Source organism: Phyllostomus discolor, chromosome 2 (genome assembly GCF_004126475.2).
Source record: "Phyllostomus discolor isolate MPI-MPIP mPhyDis1 chromosome 2, mPhyDis1.pri.v3, whole genome shotgun sequence".
Lineage (NCBI taxonomy): Eukaryota > Metazoa > Chordata > Mammalia > Chiroptera > Phyllostomidae > Phyllostomus > Phyllostomus discolor.
In genome coordinates, this window is record NC_040904.2 from 94,309,295 (window position 1) to 94,333,501 (window position 24,207).

The 24,207-nt window shown below is 35.7% G+C and overlaps 1 protein-coding gene and 1 long non-coding RNA gene across 8 annotated transcripts in view; one reads left to right on the top strand and one right to left on the bottom strand.

Moving 5' to 3' along the window:
* The window catches only part of ZBTB20 (zinc finger and BTB domain containing 20), a 708,962-nt gene that overhangs the window by 419,560 nt on the left and 265,195 nt on the right, over nucleotides 1-24,207 (bottom strand). The gene's annotated exons all lie outside the window — the stretch shown is intronic.
* On the top strand, nucleotides 6,963-7,723 carry LOC118498669. The gene is made up of 2 exons (XR_004901138.1): nucleotides 6,963-7,460; nucleotides 7,666-7,723. It is a non-coding gene; the product is annotated as an uncharacterized LOC118498669 (long non-coding RNA).

Sequence of the window (24,207 nt, forward strand, 5' to 3'; positions counted from 1 at the left end):
GCTATCAAGAGGAGAGGGAGGAGCTGGGGAGTAGTTGGGGACTGACTGATAGAGGGTGAAGGGATTAGTCCAAGGACATATATGAATGACACATGGAAAAGGACAATGGTGTGGGGATTGTCTATGGAAGCAGAAAGCAGGCAGGGTGGAGGGAGGTAGAGGAAGAAAAATTGGGATAGCTGTAATAGCATAAACAATATAATATTTTAAAAAATGGTTCTCAAATTTTAGTAGTATCAGAATCGCCTAAAGGGCTTGTTCAAACACAAATTGCTGTACTCCACCCCAAAGTTCTGATTCAGTAGGACAGAATTGGGCCCTAGAGTTTGAGTTTATAACATATTCCTAGGTGGTGCTAATACTGCTGTTCACTTTGAGAATCACTGCTTTAGAAGATATGACAGAGTTGGATAAGGGAAGTTTAAGGGAAGTTTTCCCAAAAGAAATAATTCAATAATGAATAACCTACCCTGGCTGGTATGGCTCAGTGGTTGGAGTGTCGTCTGGTAACCAAAAGGTTGTGGGTTCGATTCCCAGTCTGGGCATATTACCTACGTTGTGGGTTCATCCCTCATCTTCTGACACCTGCGATTCCTAGCCTGGACACCTACAATTCCTAGTCCTGGTGTCGATCGCCAGTCTGGGTGCATGACAAGGCAGACAATCAATGCTTCCCTTGCATTGATGCTTCTCTTCCTCTTAAAAATAACTGTAACCTTCTTTATTTCCTATAAAGTTTCACCCCCACTTTCATACCAAGTCATAGAAAAACCTACATAGAGATTCCCCATGGAAAAAAATGCTTACTCTGACCTCCTAATCTCTCTACTGGGTTCAGGTAGACATTTTTTTTTTTTCAAAGAACTTCTATTAATCCATGCCAGACATTTTGTGCTTGGGCTACAATCAACTACCTGCCCCCTTAATCCAGAGGTTGTTTCCAACTCCCCTTCATTCACCTTTTTCTTTGCTTTAACAAACAATTAGGAGTGAGCAGGGGAACAAGACCTCTTCCCTTAGGTGTAAATTAGAGTTTTAGCATTTCTACTTCCTGATTTAAAATCTTTCTCCAAAATAAACTTCCACAATGTAGTAACCATAGTTTAAGAAATATTTTTTAAAAGCAGAGGGAGGAAATAAAATGCTCTGAGAAACTCTATTTTCTCAAGTATGACTCCAATGGCACTATCTCCCAAGTTAGTACTTTATTTTCAATAGTAGACAATAAAAAGTGTGTTTTCAAATTTCGTTTTGTGAAAAAAGGTCATAGTGGATTTAAAATATTCAAAACTCCAAAAATCTCTTCTTAATAATGACAGCTGTTTATTTCTTAGTAATTTATCTTTTAAAAAATAATAAACATATAAAATTACAAAGCAGAATTAATTAATAACAATATACAACAAGAACAATAGAAATAATGATACTAAGAACCATGGGCTAAGATCCCCATAGTTACAAACAATAAGAATTTGTCTCTGTATTTTTAAGAACAGACAGCAGCCCAATAATACAGGGCAAAAAAAGGAAACAAAAAAATCCTTCCTATGCTCGCTGGAAAATACCACAGAAAAATAGACAATAAACTTAGGATCTTCATTTTACAGATCAGGCAATTTAAATAGACAACAACATGAGGCTTCTAACATCTTTTAGGAAACAGTATCAACATTAATTCCTGACTGGTCCCAATTCCATTTCTAGTTAAGCATCCCCACCCACTCATAAGAAGAAAGAAACATTTGCATAGTAGGGTTTTACAGGTTAAAGCACTTCACAAACATCATATTATTAGATTGTCTCAACAATCCTATGGTATAGGTAAGTGGGGAAAGCATTAGTGTTATACCCATCAGAAGATAAGAGAATTAAGGATCAGAGAAAAAAGGAAATAAATTAATCTTTCCTAAATATCAACACTGGGTCAAGCTCTGTGTAGACTGAAAAGAAACCCAAATATAGAGTCTTATATAACATGAAACAGGCTCAGAGAATCTGGTACCTCCCCAAAGTCACAAATGGCAGAGCAAGGACTTGAAAGCAAATAATCCAGCATAAGATGCCATGCTCTTTCCACTGAACTGAAATTGGATTCTCAGTGTCCACGTCCAGTCCGGCCACAGCAACTGGTCCTGTCAAGAGGTGGCTTGTTCAATTGGCAAGTACTACAACCACAATAGTGTTCAGAGTTTTTGTTTGTTTTTAGTTAGCCTGACAAAAAAAGATACACACTCCTTGAGAAGATGTACATCTTTATAATATTAGTCTGTCAAAAGAAAAAGCAGAGAATGTAGTATTTCAATGGTCAAGAATAATAACTTTTAGAAAGTTACTCCAGTTACCATGGACACAAGAGACAGCACAGCTCCATTTCCATCAAAATAGTCATTGCAAGAAATGGGCTAACAAACCAAAGGACTAACCAACTTCAAAGGCTAGATTCTGGCACAGGCTTAACTATAAACTACTGAGTCCTCAAATAAGTGGCCAATACATATGTATTTATATTAAAATGGGGAAAAATAGCAAAGGGTATATGAACAAAATAAATCACTGTTCTGAACTCAAAAATCTCAAAGGTACAGATTCAGACTTCAAAACCTTTGACTATAATACCATACGTCATTTTATTTATTTTCTAAAAGATATTTATTTATTTATTTATTTATTTATTTATTTATTTATTGAGAGAGGACAAAGGAAGGAGAAAGAATGGGAGAGAAATAATGTGTTGTTGCCTCTCGCATGCCACCCTACTGGGGACCTGGCCAGCAACCTGGGCATGTGACCTGACTGGGAATTGAACCCATGACCCTTTGGTTTGCAGGCCAGTGCTCAATCCACTGAGTTACACCTGCCGGGGCTATTGTTTTATTTTTATATGCATTTACCTATTCAACAGATACAAAAATTTACTTTTTCATATGCATTTACTTGTATAACTTGTTGGTTTTGTTTTCTGTTTTAAGGTAGCTATATTCTCTCTCCACTCATGTATGCAAAACTTCTGACTTAGCAAATTTAAAGGTTTGGTCAAGCAATGTCTTCCCACAAAAGAGACAAAAGGTTTCTCCTCAAAGGCACCTTGGGAATTTGGGCTACAGAGGTTAAGGGAGGTCTAGTATATAAGTATTTGTAAAATTAGATTGAAGTTTTGAATATTAAATGAAAACATTTATTGAAAGAAGATTGCTGTATGTGCTGAACAACAAAATTGCTACTGAGCATTTTCAGAAAACTGCAGAATTTCAAGTTGATGCTATACTGGGATTTTATTTTTATGATAACCATATTAGTGTTAGTGGAGTTAACTAAAGTTATATATTACAGTCTTCCACCTAAGGCTTGAACACCCTATAAAATATCTCTGTAAAGTAGTTGTCCATACTTACATACCTTGGACATAAGGGATTAATATTTATTGATATTAGGGACTGTTATGGACTCAGCATGTCTCCTCCCCAACCCCACATCATTGTTGAAGCTCTAACCCTCAATGTGACAGTTTTTGGCAATATGGCCTTTAAAGAAGTAATTCAGGCTTAATGAAGTCGTAGGGGTGGGGCTCTAATCCAATAGGCCTATGTTCTCATGAAAAGAAGAGATACCAAGGATGAGCACACACAAAGAAAAGGCCAAGGGAGGACAGAAACTAAGAAGAAGGCTATCTGAAAGCCAAGGAGAGAGGTCTTAGTAGGAACCAACCCTGCTGCTACATTGACCCTAGACTTCTGGCCTGTAAAACTGAGAAATAAATTTCTAGTGTTGCAGGTTCAATTCCCAGTCAGGGTACATGCCTGGGTTGCAGGTCATGACCCCCAGCAACCACATGTTGATGTTTTTCTCTCTCTCTCCCTCCCTTCCCTCTCTAAAAATAAGTAAATAAAATCTTAAAAAAAAGAAAGAAATTTCTGTTTAAGTCTCCCAGTCTGTGATATTTTATCATGGCAGTCCCAACAAAGTATTCCAGGAACTAGAGTTCTCACAATAATTTGCAGTGTAAATATCAATTAAGTTTATTTCAGGCACAGAAACAGATTATGGGAGATTTGAGACATGTCCCAAGACACAAAATCAAAAGTGGCATAGCCAAGATTTAACTTTCTTCCAGACCAATATTGTTTCTTCCCTGTTTTCTGCCATTGAGCACATAGGGTGTTGAAAGTTAGTTTTTATATTGACCTGAATATTTTATTCTTGTATGGTTTACCACTGGCTCTTGTTCTACTTTTTGGAGTCACAGAAAACAACAATTTATATTCTATGATAAATTCCTTAATATACGTGAGCATAGTTGTCATATTCCCTCCTCATGAATCTCCAAACAATGCCAGTTTCCTTAACTGTTCCTTACTTCACATGTTTCATTTAGGCTACTTTCTTTTTTTTTTTTAAGATTTCATTTATTTATTTTTTAGAGAAGGAAGGGAGGGAGACAGAGAGAGTGAGAGAGAGAAACATCAATGTGCGGTTGCTGGGGGTCGTGGCCTGCAACCCAGGCATGTGCCCTGACTGGGAATCGAACCTGCAACACTTTGGTTCACAGCCCACGTTCAATCCACTAAGCTACGCCAGCCAGGGCTTAGGCTACTTTCAGATAGCCTTCCTGCCAGTCACAGATCCCTGAAGATGTTCCTGTTTGTTTAAATTTCTTATACTGGCTTGTTAAGACATATCTTAACAATGTAAAGACAAAGTACTATATTTATACATTTTAGAAATTTCCTCTGGTTACATTGAGCCCATCATTTAGTCTTTCAAGATATCATTGGAACTTGATTACTTCATTCAATACCTTTTCTCATGTACTTGGATTCATGTCACCTTCAACTCTGATGAACATGTTTTCATCCAAGACATTGAAAAAAATGGTAGCCAAAATAAGCCTTAAAATATTCCTGTTCCTTAATATATGGTCTATTCCTTAAAATATGGCCTATTCCTTAAAATAGGCCACAGGAATCCCTTCTACTCAGACACTGAGCCATTTGCTTGAACTAAAGCATGGTCATTCAACCAGTTGCTAATCTATCTGTACTTAGATTAGTTACTAATATATCTGTGCACCTAACCCAGGTGATATCAGATCATATGTGGTACACACGCTTTCATAAAGCCATCCTGGTTTCCAGCAAGCACCACTTCTTTCACAGAATCATAAACCACTGCATTATGCTTCATTATTTTAATAATATATTCTAGGCTCTTGTTCAGGAATAACAACAAGCTGTCCTTGTAAACTGCCTCTTATATTTTCTGAAAATCAGAATATTTTTCACATCTCTAGTTGTCTAACATTTTTTTGTCTTCACCTAAGATATGAATGGCAGTAATTGATGATCTCATTGACAGATCCTCTCACTAGTCTATGGTTCTCTAAACCTGTTTCCTGGCTCATCTCCTTTTCCTTTTTCCTATTTCCTTCCAAGGAATAGAGTCACTCATGTGAATGTTACCAGAGGTGGTATGCTGGTCAGCAGTAGATGTGAAAACTGTCAAAATAGAGGGGACTTACACAAGGAATTGTCCTTAGGCTCCTAACTGTGCTGGAATGAGCTATGATGAGGTAAGGCTTTGCTTTCATCTCTGCACATGACTCTTCCTGTACTCTGGTTTTTACCTCTAGCTGTGTACCTGGACAGGGTTGCATCCTTTTTCTATTCACTCTGGATGCTTTCCTTAGCTAGAGATTCAAGACAGCTTTGAATTTTTTCAGTCTTTAACTGAGAAAGGTTGTGATGTATAATGCTTTTATTTTCCCATGAAGATTTTCTCTGAGGCAGGCATGTACCCCAACCCTTACCTAATCAAGAAAAGTTGTTTGGGGAATGGAAGATGGGGAGGCAGGTTGGACTTTAAATGAACAAATCAGTTATAATAAAAACACTGAGATTCAGGTGCCTGAGGTTAGAAATACTGGAGGGAATTCAATTACACTAATTAATATTTAAGAAGGGCTAGAGATCACATACAGAATGTGGGAAACTAGGCCAGTCAGACATGAGCATATGGGGAAGGCAAGTGATAAAAGTAACAAACAAATCATACATAAATGGTCCAACAGGAATGAAACAGAGAATATAAAATACATGTTCCAATAGACACAGAATAAGAAGAGTAAATGGTCTACTAGACATAAAAGTAAAATGCTCTAACATATACAAAACATTGGTTTTATGTAAACACATAATAAAAAGATTTTTCTCAAACAAATTAGTAGGAAATGTTACCCATTTATAAAAAATCCAGACTTCGTTTGGGTTCTGTAGATTCATAGTATATTATACATGCAGGGTCCAGCAGAAGTAACGCCTGCTAGAGTGTGGTAGGTAGGGTAATAATATGGGTGTAATAATTTATAGTTTTAATTTGAACATTTCACCTAAACTTCCATATGGTGTGCTTGAGTGTGATACTGTTATGTTACATAATTACATGCTTATGATTTTGTAATAAAAACGGGGAGTTATTTGTGTTGGACACTATATTTGCTCTCATTTCTTCACTGGCTTATCAAGTAATACTCTGACTTTCACAATAGGTAGTTCCCTGAAGGAGAAGCCTACCTGGATAACCAAACCCAATGGAAGGCTAAAAAGCAGTAGCGTTCTGAATTCCACACAGTTCTGGCTCTGATGTCATTGGGTTGATGTCATAGTTCATACCACATTCTCTCTTGGGACATGATTTTTAAAAAAATTTTTTGACAGATATAGTCAGTTTTGATTATTGGTCACTCTTTTGTATACTTTAAAACTTTCTATGCCCTGGCTAGTGTGAAACTTGATCCCTGGCTGGATCAAATAATGTGTATGAACCCTGTAACTCAAAGCAGTTTGAGTCTCCTGTTCTGGCTCCAGAATCCTCAGTTTCTGAGTTGATTGACTTGCTGGTTCAGACCACTGGATACAGCTGATATATTGGGCCAAAAGTAGATTTCACATGCTGGCTTCTATTCCTTCAAGCTTAAGAAAAATGGTATTTTTTTTACTGAGGAATAGATTATTTATCATAAAATCATGACTCAGAAAAGGGTACCTTGTCTTAAATTTACCCAGTACATAAAATTTATCAGATATTTTTAGAATGCCAGATTATCAGAATTTAACACATTAGTTTAAAATTTAACCAGTAGTAACAAAGAAATAAGTCAATGGAAACTTCTTTAATTATCTAAGAAGCATTGCTTATATTAATTATGTAATACATGGACATTTATTCATTTATTTTACATTTATTCAAAATATATTAAAAGCCTCTAACATTTGTTTTCCTAATGTTAATCAGCCATTATCTGTAGTTAGGAAAGACTGAGCCAAAAATGACTATTCACCATTACAAAGAATGAAACTAGAAAACCTGAAGAAAGATCCATTTTCCAAAACCTGAAGGCTGCTCTACTATGGAAACACTTTGAATTTTTATGAGACTGAAGTATAAATCAAGAATAAATTGACGAGGTCCTGGCTGGCGTAGCTTAGTGGATTGAGTGCGGGTTGCAAACCAAAGTGTGACATGTTCGATTCCCAGTCAGAGTACATGCCTGGGTTGCAGGCCATGACCCTCAGCAACCGCACATTGATGTTTCTCTCTCTCTCTATTTCCCTCCCTTCCCTCTCTAAAAATAAATAAATAAAATCTTAAAAAAAAGAATAAATTGACGAGGTCTTTAATGGTCTCTATATAGAGTTGTCAAGCCAGAATTATGTATACATTTGTTTTTGAAAAGCTGTCACATGAATGGCACCACAGTGTAAAGGTTAAGAGTGCTCCTGAGTTTCTTTCCTAGCTCCAAGTCCTACCTATGTGACTTTGCACAAATTACTTAAACTTTCAAAGCCTCAGTTTTCACTTCTGAAAAATGGAGGAAATAAAAAGAATACCTAGTATCATAGATTTGTAGTAAAATAATAAATGAAATAAAAATGAATAAAATAATAAATGAAAGTTGCTTAACAAGTTGCCTAGAACATAAAAAGCCCCCAATAAATATAATTAACTATAGGTATTAAAATTATGAAACATCTAAATGGCAGTTGTTTCCTTCTGGTTATTTTTTTTCTATGACCTGGTTTTACTCATAATTTTTAAATATATATTTTAGTGATTGTGCTACCACAGTGGTCCTAATTTTTTCCCCCTTAGCATCCCCTCACCCAGTAACCCCCTTCTTTCCAGCATTCCCCCCCTTAGTTCATTGTCCATGGGTCATGTATATAAGATCTTTGGCTTCTCCACTTTGTATACTATTCTTGACATACCCCTGTCTATTTTGTACCTACCAATTATGCTTCTTACTCCCTGTACTTTTCCCCCCATTCTCTCCATTCCCCTTCCCAGATGTTAACCCTTCAAATGATCTCCATATCAGAATCATATGACTCTATTCCTATATTGGTTGTTTTCTTAGTTTTTTTTTTAGATCCAGTTGTTGATTGTTGTGAATTTGTTTCCATTTTAATGTTCATAAATTTGACTACCTTCTTTTTCTTAAATAAGTTCTTTTAACATTTCATATAATAATGGCTTGGAGATGATGAACTCTAGCTTTACCTTGTCTGGGAAGCACTTTACCTGCCCTTCCATTTTGATTGATAGCTTTGCTGGATAGAGTAATCTAGGTTACAGGTCCTTGCTTTTCATCACTTTGAATATTTCTTGCCAGTCCTTTCTAGCCTGCAGTTTCTTTTGAGAAATCAGCTGACACTCTTATTGGAACCCCTTTGTAGGTAACTCTCTGCTTTTCTTTTGCTGCTTTTAAGATTCTGTCTTCATCTTCAATTTTTGGCACTTTAATTATGATGTGTCTTGGTGTGGTCCTCTTCGAGTCCAACTTGTTTGATATTGTCTGTGCTTCCAGGACTTCTATGTCTAGCTCCTTTGCCAAATTAGGGAAGTTTACTTTCATTATTTTTTCAAAAAAGTTTTCAGTGTAGTGCTCTTCCTCTTCTCCTTCTGGCACCCCTATGATTCAAATGCTGGTATATTTAAAGTTGTCCCAGAGGTTCCTAAGCCTATCCTCATTTTATTGAATTCTTTTTTCTTCCTGCTGTTGTGAATAGATGCTTTTTCCTTCCTTGTGTTCCAAAGTATTGATCTGGGTCTCGGTTTCATCCTCTCCACTGTTGTTTCCCTGTAGATTTCCCTTTATTTCACTTAGTGTAATCTGCATTTCTTCCCTTATGTTTTTCCCATACACAATGAGTTCTTTGAGCATCCTGACAGTGGTTTAGAAAGTAAAACTTAAGGAAGAACTAAACATTACAAGGACTTCATTGAGACAAATAGTTATCAAAATTAGACAAAAAGGGATGTTATTAAATATGGAGGCAAAAGTTGTTTTACAGTTGTTCATATGGAAAATAATACTAATAATTAATAATACAAGAAATAAACTCTGTTTTGCATACTCACAGCTGTAAATCTACTTTCACCCCACCCTATATATATCACACCAGGGAGAGCAACTGATGACAACAACTGTAAAACAGCTCCACATGGTGGGAATCAGTGAATCCCAACCAAACAAAAGAAAAAGAAATGGAAGGCCACAAAACTTACATGATTTACAAGTGAAACCAGCCTCTGAAGACTGGTGGATCCAGGAAAGTCACCTCTGAATGAATACTGGGACACGATAGTAACACTGAAAGGACTGATGTTCTCTAATCAAATGAGAACTACTTGTAAGAATAGAATGAGAAATAAAACAAGTACTAATTTTTAACTGTATTTGATTCCTTTACTGTATATCCTACATTAGGGGACAATATCTTTGTGTATACAAATACAGATAAGATGCTTAAAAAATTCTTGGTGATGAGGCCAATAGCAATGAGGATATTTTTAAGAGCCAAAGTTAAAAATTCATTTACAAGATAAATTAAAATTATAACGCATGTTGGCAGACATTGGGACATGGTATCCTATGACACAAAAGCTTTTCTTAAATAGCACCCTAAAGATTTGGTAGTTGGAAAAATATTTAATGTAGGCAACAACAAAACTAAAGTTGCTTTATTGCAGAGATGCAAGCAGATGTGTGTCTTTTTGCCTTGTGCCTAGATATGAACCTGCTTCTCAACTTCCAATGAGCACTAAATTCAGTTAAAAACTAAAAAAAAAAAAAAGATACTGCCAAGGAAATTGAGATGGCAATGTAACATCACACCTGAGAGAATAAACTATTAAGACAGGATGAACAAAACCAACTGAAAAGGAACAAGCAAACGTAACACAAGTCAAGGAAGCTTTCTATAATGTTAAAATAAAAATACTGCTAAACAGAACCAATCTTGCTATTCATGCAGGTAGCAAATGAAGAATGAAGCAGTGCTCAATTTATTTGGGTAACTCCTATGAGATTACTCCAATTACAGAAAATGTTTCTGGAATTAACAAATGAAATGTTAAGACCTTTCATGAAACAAATGAAACTTTACCAGAAATAAAACCTTTAAATTACCCAAAAGAAAAGGCTAGCTTACTTAGAAGAATGCTTAAGTGTGTATAACTCTGATGTAGGAAGATATAGTTGGAAATATTTCCATTAAAGCCCTGACATCTTCCCTTCTTGAGACAAAATAATTGTACTCTGCTGAGAACCCATATTTAGTTACAAACCAGTATTCAAAGTATATTCATTTAAAATCTCCATTTAGGTAAAAAAAAAAAATTCATTCCCACTTCTGTATAAACTATATAAACTTCTAAAATCATCTTAAAAGGAAAAACATTATTCTTTCTTCTAATGAAGTGTTCTTATTCTAGTAGTGGATATTTGGAAAATAATATGTAAGAATATTATAAGTAAATAGATCCACCTGGTCAATGTGTTAATGTAATGCATCACTTTAAAAACATGCTTTTCTTTTATGCTGCTATTCTATAAATAACTACCTTCCTTGTCATGGTTAAAATAATATATCAAATTTGATATAAATATGCTAGATATGGTAAATATATTTCTGCATTAAAATAAAAACAATGCAAATTGTATAATAAAGACTGTATTACTGTCCCACTTTTATTTTGATAAAATCTCTTTTTAAGTGATATTATTTCATGTTAGGCATTTTTGTGCTGCTCAACATTATAATTAATAATTCATATTTTTGTCTTTCCCCTCTCACTCTGACAACTTTTATTTTTAATTGGTGGGCATGTGCCAAATTGCTTTGTTATTTATTTATAATGTAAAATGACACAGGAATTGAATATGTGGAATAAGATAGATTTTTCTTTCATGTGACAAAATTTTCTTAGTGATGGAGATAGTTCTTGCTTACCCTGATGGACTAAAAGATTTCAGAGAGGTTAGATCTGATGGCATTAGTACCTCATATGAAAACATGTGAGAAATATATTAAATGTAACTGTTCATTTATGTTTTTAAAATTCATTTCAATATTGTGAGGACAGCTGGGCACATGCATAAAAAGAAGACAAAAAATACCAAAATGTGTAAAAGACTCCCTAAACTGATAGATTCTATAGTGCCAATTAAGTAAAAATTCTGACCAAACAGATCTATTTGTATTCTTTCCTAAACATTAAAACAGCAAATTTAGTAGGAACAAACAGAAAATTTCAAAGATACTGAATTTTCATTGAAACAAATGAAAAGTTCTGTCTGTAGGGGCTTTACAGAGCATTCAATGACCCATTCAGTGCTTCCCATACCAGAAACCACATAATCTGAAGGCTAGAGCATTGAATGGTTATGCCAAAAAAATTCAAAGTGTGTTCTCAAGGACATCAGCAACCAAACTGCCAGGGAAGTTGGTTGGAATGAGGAATCATGGGCTCACCCAAGATCTACCATGGAATTGGAATTTGAGGAACATGACTAGAATTTGCACTTAAGTCAGGTAGTGTGGTACAATTAAGTTTGAGAACAGTCTTAGAGCAAACCCCCTGTACCTTACAATAGCTTCCTATTGTCAGATAAACCCTTTCAATTGATCCTTTGTGTCAAACAGTAGAGAATTCACGAGACTTAACACATTTGATTTTTATATGCTTCCTCAAAGATTCCAGTGTCTCTCATTGCTTCTATTAATTTAAAAACCATAGTCTACTGTCACTCCCCTACGTTAGCCAGCCTCTTCTCTGGCTCTATGTTTATTGTCAACTGTGCAAGTCTTTAAGGCTTTAACATCGTTCAAATGGTCTCCAACATTTGGAGCAAGGAAACTTTTCTCAACAATTTGGTCCCAATTCTCATTTTAAAGTTGACCTTTGACAAACTATACTTGCATATAATATTAACCACTTCAAAATAATTTTAAGACATTACTTTAAAGATTTTTAAAATGTAGGAGGTTTTAGGTTGGCATTAGGCCAGATGTGGAACTGATACACACAGAAGCGCAATCCTAGAACTACAGTTAACCCATTAAGTGACAGAAGTCTGAACTAGAATACAGGTATTCTGACATTATTGCACTTGCCTTTTAATCTGCTCCTTGAGCAAACCTTCCTCTGCCTTTATGGACTATGCCCATGTTATGGGCTCTGTATCTCTGAGATAGTTCATAGGTACTTATGTGTACATGGTATTTATCTTTGAAAAATGGACTAAAAGAAACACTTTTATTGTGTTAGTATAGGACTATGCAATCTGGGGCTGTCCGTTTTGAAAAGGCAGTAACAATGATATTAGTATCAGTCTTGTGAGGTACTATTTCTGACCTGATAATAGCTAGATTTTTAAAAACTTATCATTCTGAATTTTCAAAATTCATTTGAAGGTGTGGTGGGAGTGTGGATATGAGAAAGAAAATATAACTGCTGCCACATTGAATGTGTATCAAAAAATTACAAATAGCCATGACTACTACTTGGTTAGGTCTGTTTCACTATTTGAGTGTAACAATGAAAAGTGTACTCTAGGATCTCACTCATTATAATGACCATTTAATAAAAGAAAATGGAAACTATTAGCATAGATACAATGTTTCAATAGAGCTCTAGTGCATAGGGTTATTTGAAAAATGTTCCCTGCAGGTAGAAAAAACATACATACATGACACATATACTCAGCATACATCAAAATGTTCATAATTAAGTTTTTAGGCAAGAATACCAATAGATCTGTTTATAAGCACTTTTACTTGGCATTATTTAATCTTTCAGAAATGGGAACTGATTTAGATTTCAGAGTTTTTGACCCTCTAGGTTATGGCAAGGGCAGGAGAAGGAGGAGAGTGGGTAGAGGATGAGTGTGTGCATGTGTGTGTGTGCATTCACTTGTGTGAATTTAACCCCTCTGAATTTAATGAAGAAAAATGCTATTATTGTGTTTATATGTCTTTATATGAAACAAACACTTTCTCCATAACTGGAGGTTATATAGGCTCTATCGTAACACCTTTGAGAGTCCCTTACAACATCAAAAATGATTTTCTTCCATATAAAACCTTCCATGATTTAGCTTTATTAACATCTGAATGAATGTTTCCATTGAGTTTTCCAGAAGAGGGAACTGTGTATGGTTTAGAGAGTAATCTTCATGATGATCGGTAGCAATGTTTCTCCTCTTATCAGAAGGCAAGCTATAGCCCTGGCTGGCATAGCTCAGTGGATTGAGCACAGGCTGCGAACCAAAGTGTCACAGGTTTGATTCCCAGTCAGGGTACATGCCTGGGTTGCAGGCCATGACCCCCAGCAACTGCACATTGGTGTTTCTCTCTCTCTCTCTCCCCGCCCACTTCCCTCTCTAAAAATAAATAAATAAAATCTTAAAAAAAGAAGGCAAGCTATAGAAATACAAAGTATTAGATATACATCTAGATAAAAATAATATTGTAGAATCCAACTGCTATCTGAGAGGTGAGGGACAAGCTGGGATGGACTCCTTGGCTTCCTTCTGTCCAAAAATTTTCTGTTTCCCTATTTCCTATGGTTACCACCATGGAACATGTTAAAATCTCAGTAGGGACTCTGTTTCAACTTTTCCTTTCAAAACACAGTGAAAAAGCTTAATGAGAAAAAAAAGTCCTTCCTATCTCCATGCCAGGCACAGTGTAATATCCACAAACTTAAAAGCCAGGCAAATAGTCTTTTATGTGTCCCAAACCTCGGCAAGTGACTTAGTGCTACAAAAATCCCCAAATAGGCATGTGACCTGACTAATGTGTACTGTTAAGATGAGTCAAAGAAAATGAAATCATCTGCACTTTTATTAGACAGTCAACTAATTCCTCTCTGTGCATTCAAAAACATAATTTGTACACTTTAAGGGAGATATGAGAGTTTTTTCGAAAAGGGTCTAATTTTTTAAAAGATTTTATGTATTCATTTTTAGAGAGGGAAGGGAGGGAGACACAGAGAGAGAGAGAGAGAGAGAGAGAGAGAGAGAGAGAGAGAGAGAGAGAGAAACATCAATGTGCAGTTGCTGGGGGCCGTGGCCTGCAACCCAGGCATGTGCCCTGACTGGGAATCCAACCTGCGACACTTTGGTTCACAGCCCGCGCTCAATCCACAGAGCTATGCCAGCCAGGACTAATTTTTTTAATTGGTTATATAAATGCTCTAAAAAGTAAACCTAGAAAACAGGCATATGGGCTTAGAAAACTATGACTGCCTTAAGAAATCATTACTACTCATTTGTGTTCTAAGACTTAAGACTTACAGAAGGAAAACAGGGACAATGAAGAGAATTAACAAACTGCAATGGTCTTCATGCAGTGGGTTGTGGACACTCTTCCTCCTCTGCGATGAAAGCTCCCAATGACTGGACTCTTTAAATGGGTGAAGGCAGAAAAACAGCAATCAACTGAGGAGCCATGTTAGTTTTTGCAGATGTTTACAAAGCTTTGCCATTTGTTTGGCAAAAATCACACCTCCATTACTCTATATGGGATTTAGGAGGGTTGGTTCTATTTTCCAAGTTTTCAATCTTAACAGGAAGGAGGAGGACAAAATAGCAATTAAAAATGGCTAAACATGGTAATAAATGTTGAGTGTGTCAAAGACTGCACCTAACAAAATAAATGTATTTAAGAAGTAAAAAGGCAAGATGAGACTGAGAGGAATATTGTGCATAGGTGACAGACAAGGATCTACAAGAATCCTAAGATATTTGTCCTCCATCTCATAAATTCAAGAGTCCCACTCACTTTACAGACCAGGAAACCAAATGTGCATTATAATAACAACAGCAGCTAACATGCAAGAGATCCACATTACAAGGCAGGAACTATGTTAAACGTTTAAATATATCATCTCACTTAATTCTTACAAATACCTTACAAGGCAAATGTTATCATTGTCTTTTATAAGTGAGAAAACTAAAGCTGAGACAGATTAAATAACTTGTTCAAGGGTGTACAGTTTGGAAGAGCCAAAATATGAACTCAGATATGTCTGATTTCAAAATCCAGGCTCTTAACCAGTAGGCCGGTAGTTCTTAATTCAGACTGTACATTAGAATCACTGGGAAAACTCTACTGATGCTCAGTCTCTACCCCTAGACTAGAAAAATTACATAGCCTGGGTGGCCAACCACTGTGCTACTCTGTCTGCCTCCCAGGAAAGTCAGCAGACCCATGCTAGGGTAAGACAGCACTAGAAACCAGGTGTCCTCAGCCTCTTTGCAGTGGCTCTGCAGCTGCCCTGCCATGTACTTCTTGCCATGTTTATTCTTCATGACTATCTGTAGAAGTAATATACGTGTGGAAATTTTTACAAAGCATTATCATAGCACAATAGGTCACAAGTCCACCGAAGAGAACCTGTTCATATCTATCTACAGGCTACAATGACTGAACACAAAGAAGGCTCAAGTTTATTACTCTCATTCCCAAAGGGGAAGTAAAGGCTGGCCTTCAAAGCCCTTCATACCAAAGTTAAACAGTAACATTCGGAATGGCCTGCTCCTCTCCTTTCACAAATCCAGTAAGAACAGCTACTTGATCCAAGGGAAAAAGACCAATTACTACTCCTTTACAAATGCTATTTTACTCAGGATCTCAAGGCAACCAAAAACCATTCAAATCATATAAGCAGTAGAAGTAAAAAGTGTGGGTAATAGAAAGACAGTGAGATTTCACCTGTGAAGCCCTGGGTTTGTGTCTGTACTCTGCCACTAAACTGCCATGACTGAGGCCACTCTCAGCCTGTTTCCTTCTCTGTACTTAAGCCACATCTCTCTTACTGCAGTGACTTTCAAAGTGTCCTATCCACCTGCATTATCTGGAAACTTGTTAGAAATGCAAATCATCAGTCTCTACCCTCGACTGGGAATCAGAAAGTCTGGGGTGGGGCCCAGCAATCTGTGTTTTAATAAGGCACCAAGAGACTCTGATCATCTCCAGGTGACTGATGCATCTACTTCAATAGGGCTGTTGTCAAAGGATAAAAAGAGCTTGTGAGTAATATGTTTAGTTTTTATGACTATCTGCTGAAATCCAAATCTAAAATTCTCTCACTGAAGTATTTAGAGAAATAATGTTTAAGCCTACATTAGTTAGATTAATAACCTCATTTCTGAATTTCACTTTGAATGTGTAGACCAGGCACAAGTCAACCAGAGGTTATGCAATTAGCTTGGAGTCAAAGAAAAAGCAAGGAGTAAAGCTGAGAAGGAAACCCTAGAGTGAACCTGATTTTAATTCAATCAAACTGTTAAGGTACCAAGCATGCATTTTCATCTATAATCACAATGAACCTTTTTATAAACAAGTCTCTATCTTCTCAGCTTAAAAGTATAACAGTAATTTTTTTGGATTTTAACATGAATTGACTTTTATAATTCTGGGCTAACGGCTGCTCAAGAAGCTGTAAGAAATTACAAGTTTTCTACAGTGAGTAGGTGCAATTGCCTAGATCTCTCTATATGTGAAGTACAGACTGCTCACCTCCTTTCTGATTATTGCCATGGTGGAAACCATGATAAATAAACATGTAGACACACTGTACTTTCACTCCACAATATTATTATTCAGATACCATAAAATATAAACTGGATTTCAGGAGATGCTTTGGGATCCCCTTCTCCCCCCAACTCTACTGTCAGCAACACTGGATCTTTTTACTGTAATTTATTTAATATAGCTAAGACACTTGATACTTTTACATGCAAGGGTGCAGAAAAACAAAGAGCAAGGGAATGGGTGGTTAATGAAATTCTCTGATTGTAAAGAAACACTTTGGAATGATCAGGTGGTAAATAATAATAAAAAGAAACAACAAAGTACCTAGATGCTACTGCAACAGTCGCTACATAAATGCAGAAGAGATCAGACAGAAATAGAATTTTCATTTTATCCAGCTACTCTGTGTGTATATAGGATATACAGTTACTAATTTTTCAATAATTCTTGTAAATTATTGTTCAAAATCTGTTCTTGTTATCTTATCACTTTAAAAGGCAACATATAGAGACACCCATTTGTCCTAGTAAAATGGAGAATGTATGCAAAGAGGTTAGAGAAAAGAGCCTTTTTGTACACATTAAAAAAAAGAGTTCAAATAACAGAGAATGAAGAAAATACTAACACTATTAGAATAGCTAGGGAGACATGCACAAAGATGATCTTTGAGAAACATCAGGGACAAATAATGTTCCTTGTAGTGTTCCATTGCAGAGGAACTACAATGAAGATACACGGTCATACACCCAAAATACAGGTATATATGCATTTTTCTTTGCTGGGCTATTTTTATAGCAGTGGTTGTTTTTAAATGGAATCAGGGAGAGGGGAGGGAGAAGTATGATTTTTTTGTTTGTTGCTTCTTTTGCTGTTTACTTTATCTACAACACTAACAGAATTCCATACTTGATTCTTCCAATAGTTCCAGGACCTCAGTGCTTATCATAAATGTGCCTTCAATTTTCTTGTTTTCTTTCCCTTAGTATTTGTTCATATTCCAATGCCCATTCATCAAGTATACTAAATCCTAGTCCATGGTTATTCTACTTCTGAAGAGATGGAGAAGATGCTTAGAGTTGGGAAGATTCTCTTAGTCATAAGGGGAGAGTCTGATTAGGATTCTAAGAAAGCAGAGGCTTTAGTAAAAATACAACTATCTAAACAATATTGAGCACTAAAAACTGAAAATCAGACAAAATTCTCTCCCTTCCTTTGTCCTCTCTCTTTGTAGAATAACATTGTTTTCAGGATCTTTTCTATCCATGGTCATTAAAAAGCAGAATTAAACTTGCACATACAGCTACATTTCAGCATATCTCAAATTTCCAACTTGGAATAAGATGGGCTTTCCCAGAGAAACTCAGAGAAAACAACTCTGAATATTCAGAAAACTTTCACTTATTTCTAGAATAAGAAAGTGGAGAGATAAGTACCAACATAAGAAAGTAGTAATAAAATATTAGTAATAATGATATTAATTTCAATACTTTGGATTCTAGAGCATGATTTATCACAAAGATTCACCTGTATTAAGGGAGACTCTAGGACAAGGAAGTCATTAAGGCTATAGTTTTATCTTCAGGGTTCAGCCAAAGTCAGACTCTCCGGAAAGCTGTGAATGCTCTCAGAACAGACTTTAGCAATGAGATTGGAATGAACGCTGGGACTGGGGCATAAAGCATCTCCCTGTCCCTTGCTCTAAAAGTTAACTATTAAACCATATGTCGTTCATCCTGATTTGGTTTACTCAATTCTAGAAACACAGACACACTGATCAGATTGCTCCAGGCAACTGAAAAGCTAGTGAAGCCATTGTGAAGACAGTGTTCCCACCAACCTTACCCAAAGGGCTTCTATTATCAGACTACCAATTCAGAGTTCCTGGTGAAGGATGGAAAATACCTTCTTTTGAAGAACACTTTCTTTCTTCCCGTGGGTTTTCTGGTTTTGGTACACTCAACATTTTAAGAGCCCAATCTCCTCCCCTCACCCCTCAAATCCCTTCTTCTACTCTAGTTTATTCTTTTAATTATTTACAGACTTGCTTGTCCGGACACTTTGTTCTAGTAGAAGCTAGCTGATTTTTTTCAACACCTTTTGGTGGAATGCAATAATAGATGCATGAGAGGGAGTTCGTCTTAAAGGTATTTTTAGATCTTTTCCTTTTATTGATTTTTTCCTGTGTATTGTCCACTCTACAGCTTGAAATGGCTACAGCAGTGTTGAAAAAATTCATTGTTAGTCACCATTCAAACCATTTTTCAGAGCAGTTCTTGCAAGCCCCATTTTATTCTGTTTTAAGGAAGGTTTTGTTAGGGTTGGTTTCATTTTCTTTGTGGAGTCACGCTGGCAAAGAAACAGTCTAGAACATTGCTTTTAAATGTGGTATGATTGGGATTATAACCATATTGAATCTGTATTCAAAATTTATTAGATGGAGCCATGCGCAGCTAAAAGGAAAAAGAAGTCATAAGTCTTCAATGCTTCATTAACATGAACTCCATGGAATGCAAACGTTAGAATTCACCAAGCACAACATGATATCCCACTGTTAGAAATATATTTTCTCATGTCCAAGATTCACAGTGTAGGGAGAAGGTGGGGTATTTACATGTGGGATTTTCTTCCATAATTGTGCTAATGAGCATCTGTGAATAGGCCTTAGTATCTACATAATTTGCATATGTGAAAACAATACACTATAGGTTATAAACAGCATTATAGGAAGTCCATTTTGAATACAACTAAGAATAGTAAACCTTCCTATGATAGTCTAGTAGAACTCTTAATTTTCATTTATATTTCTAGGACTCAATAATTTAGAGAGAAAAAAGTTGAAGAAATTTGAAATTAAGAGAAAGGGTGAAAATGGCTAATGGTTTTCAGATTTTTAGAAAATGCCAATATTTGTTTAAAAAACAGAATTTAGGGCCAAGTTCTACAGTGATTGATTTTTGACAAATACACAATAAAACTTTCTGAATCTTCAAAAAGTGAAAGAGTGAACCATCTACCTCATTTCAAATTTAGAGTAATAAATTATAGTGAAGATACACATCAAAATTGGCAATGGCCAGACTTTGAGAGAAAGAAATTGAACATTCACTGTGACCAGAGGAAGGGTAAGCATGAGAGATGCAGCCCAGGAAAAGCACTCATTATGTGTAATCCAAAACCCAACATCATACAATAAAGTTTTTATAATTTTTTTTCATGAGACTATTTGAAGAAATGGTCCCAGGGTTTTGTGGGGGGGTTTTTGTTTTTGTTTTTTTAATACTTTTTTTTATATAGCTAAAATCTCTAAATTTTATGGAGAATTCAGGAGCTCCTCTTAAAGGTTCTGAACCAATTTAAGTGGTTGTGGCAAAGTGATAAAGCAAATCCACACTAACCCTCAAAGCAAAGTTTTGGGGCTTGGAATGTAAACTGGCAAACTCAATGGTCCAATTGCACAACAGCAAATTGGAAAGCCATGTCTGAATACTACCCTGGACTATAAAGATTCTTGATCTGAAGGTTCTACCCACCACTGCTTTACTGTAAAATTGCAACTAAATTATACATCTCAACTTTTCATTAGCATGAGGATAAGACAATGTGTTATTTTTTATTTTTATTTTTTGATATATATTTTTCAAACTGTAAGCCATAAAGTGCTATGTAAAAGGAAAGTGGTATTAGTGTCTCATAAGAGAAACATAAAGGTTGGTGGTAATGGATGTGTTTGCTTATGAAGTACTAAATACTACCACTAATACTAAGTATTCAGAAATTTGGTGGGGAAAAAGGTCTCTAGAATACATTTGCTGAAAATAATCACCAAATTTTAATTTTGGAGAAAAAGACTAGGACAAGTCACAGGAGGTTTTTGATGAAAAAATCAGAAACCCTTAGTCTATGAACCACCCATGTTAAGATCCAGTTTATTCTAAACTAGTACTAACCTGTCTCCAGAAACCAAATGGAGCAGCGAAGAAAGTTGCCCACACTCATGTGCTTCCCCCTTCTGGACAGCTAATGAATCCATAGGCTTGGGTTCACATTTCCATAAAAGTAACACAGTAAAATCTTGTCACTTTGTTTGCTTTGATGAAATAGGCTGTGTCTCCAATTAAATTATACCCCAACTTCTTCCCCACTACCACTGGGGTGAATACATAACCATGCACAAGCATGTGGTAACAAAGAAAGAATTGCAGTCTTAGAATCTTACGTTTCTATCCTGTCTCCACTCCTTACCAAGTCATTTAACCTTTCTATGTCAAATTTTTCTGATCTATTAAGTGAAGACAATGGTACCCCCATCACACGGGATTATTTTAAAAATTAAATGTAAAATGGTTGGTGCAGAGAGGTCACTCCATAAGTGGCAGCCAAATCACTACCTGTAGTAAAATCCAGATAAAACACATTTTGCCAGGACAGCTGCCTGTGAGGTAGGTCTGTTTCCATGCCACAAAATCCATTATGTCAAAATAATTTGGTCATTTTTACAATAATCTTTAGAGAATTTTTATGACATTTCCCAAAAGACAAACTAGCTAATGGTTATATGGAATTCCTGTATTCGCAAGGGAGCTTTATTCAGTTCATAAATTACGTATCTAGTCTTGTTCCCCAAACCCAGCATCATAAAGGACTTCCACCACAAAGAATAAGGGTGACATTTAAAAAACCAAATTATCAAAAACTATAGAAGGAAATGCATATAGGTTATAGGATGACAGGAAGTGCCCCAATTGAAAGCAACATGGAGAAGTGTGCCCTGTAGAAACAAACTGCAGATGAAGAATGCAATGACTCTTTAAATACTAGAGAGAAATGGAGTAAAGAGCAGTATCGAGTCCTAAAAGACCATAGATTAAAAAGTGATCAAAATTGACTCCAAGGTGAGAGAGAGGTAAAGAAAGATTCAAAAATACATATCTGTGGGAAAGACAACCAGTGAGAGCAAAATTCCTAGGACCTGAAGAGTATTTCGGAATAAAATCCTTATGTGGTATGATCCAAGGTGGGGCTAGCTTCAGAAAATACAAATATTGATGGGTTAAATCAGGACTGGGGAAAATATAAAGCCAAATATGGGCAGCTTTAAGGGAAAAAACAGGCAGCTTGGAACTCAACTGTCATCACAATTCATTTGTGTTTCACATCCCACTGTTTGTGACATTAACAGAATTTCGAATTTAGCAATGAACTATTTTTGTATTGTGAATCTCTGCAGCCATTTTCCATATGTAGCTACCATTGCAACTAGAATAATAGCATTTTTGACCTTTAAAAAAACTTACAATTAATACTATTCAAATTTGGGGTTACTTAAGAGCTTCTCAAGTTAATTCACTTTTTCTACCATTTGGAGTGCTACCCCTGTTCTTTATTTGCATAAAATCCAAATTATTTGACTATTTTAGTAACAAGTCTGTTGGTTGTGTTTTCTTTTACTGTCATTTTTCAAAAAATAAAGTTAGTTTTAGATTTTTGAATTCTATTTTCATTTAACTAGAATAACTAAAGCAAATCTTTTCATGAAGGCATTCAAATAGGAAAAATTTGCACAGGGTTCCTATTGTGTCAAATATTAACCAAGACAATTTTAAGTATTAGTATTTATACATAAATATATGTGTCATATATATTATAAATACTATATATAATGAGCTTATGTTCATGTACACAGGGCCTTTATGTATTATCATTGTTATTGCTGTTAGTGAATATCACTTATTGAGTATCTATTATGTTTTAAGAATTCTTCTATGTTCAATGCACATATACCATGCAATGCAGCCATTATTGCTCCATTTTCCATTTCAGGACTTAGATACTAGAGATAGCATGTCTGTGGATCATACAGTAATTTGCAAATATAGAGGGAATAACCAAATGCATGGCTGTGTAACTAGAGAGTCTATGTTATTTTCACTATACAGTTCTGCCTTTCAGAACTTATTGATGTAAGCCTAGTTTTAAAAGTTAACATAATGTGTTGTCAAGTTCCACACAATTGCTTTTTCCAAATACATTGTTATTCCATTGGATCAATATTTTCTTCAAACCATTTATGCTTCTACAGAATATTTACACTGATGTTTACATGCCTTTTCTTATAAAATGTAATTCAGAACTAAAAGATACTTTAGCACCTACTATGTGGTACCTGTTAGGCTAGATGTCTTTGTTCATTCTCATGCTAAAATACAGAACTTGACAATGTAGAATCCTCTCCTTCCTTGAAGAGGCCTCTTTAGGTAAAATTGTATTTCTAATCCTTTCCAGTCACTGATGGTATAAAGAAATGTAGCACTGAGTGAAAAGCACCAGGGATTTGGATTTAAAAACTCATTTCAATAACAAACCTAGTTAGTCACAAATTGTGGAAACAAAATCCATAACATGAAGGGCATCTAAGACAGATTTAAACATCATCTTTACCTAGAAAGAGGAAATTAGTCCGAATGATGTTATCTAGCTAGTGAGCTAAATTATAATACAATTTTCATCCATAAACCCATATTTTTTTTGCGTTTCTTTTTTTTTTGTTGCTGTTGTTCAAGTACAGTTGTCTCCATTCTCCCCCAACTCTCCCCTGCCCCATCTACCTCTACTCCCACCCTCAATCCTAACCTCCCTTGGCTTTAACAATATAGAAATTTCCTCAAAAAATTAAAAAATGGAACTACCTTTTGACCCAGCAATTCTACTGCTAGTACTATACCCTAAAAATCCTGAAACATCAATTCAAAAGAACCTATGCACCCCAGTGTTCATAGCAGCACAATTTACAATAGCCAAGTGCTGGAAGCAACCTAAGTGACCATCAGTAAATGAGTGGATCAAAAAACTATGGTACATTGACACAATGGAATACTATGCAGCAGAAAGAAGGAGCTCTTGCCCTTTGCAACAGCATGGATGGACCTGGAAAGCATTATGCTAAGTGAAATATAAACCCAGATTCTTAATGTGTGTCAAAAAGATGATATCTTTGACCCACTTCAGTAGGAAGTGTGTTTTGAGTTGTTTGGTCAGTAGTGATTATGGAGTGGCATTGGATATTTTTGGTATATTTTCCTTGGTAATGAAAATAACTGTAACAGTAATAATAATAATAATCAGCATCATAATAATGATAGCATTTATTGAATATTTTACTATGTGCTAGGTACTCTGATTAGCACTTTACGTGCATTATCTTACTCATTTCTCAAAACATTTCATGTGATATGTACCGTTAATAATCCAATTTAACAGAGAAGGACATAGAGGTACAGAGAAGTTAAAAACCTTGCTCAAGGTCACACAAATACAGAAGCAGAGCCAATGA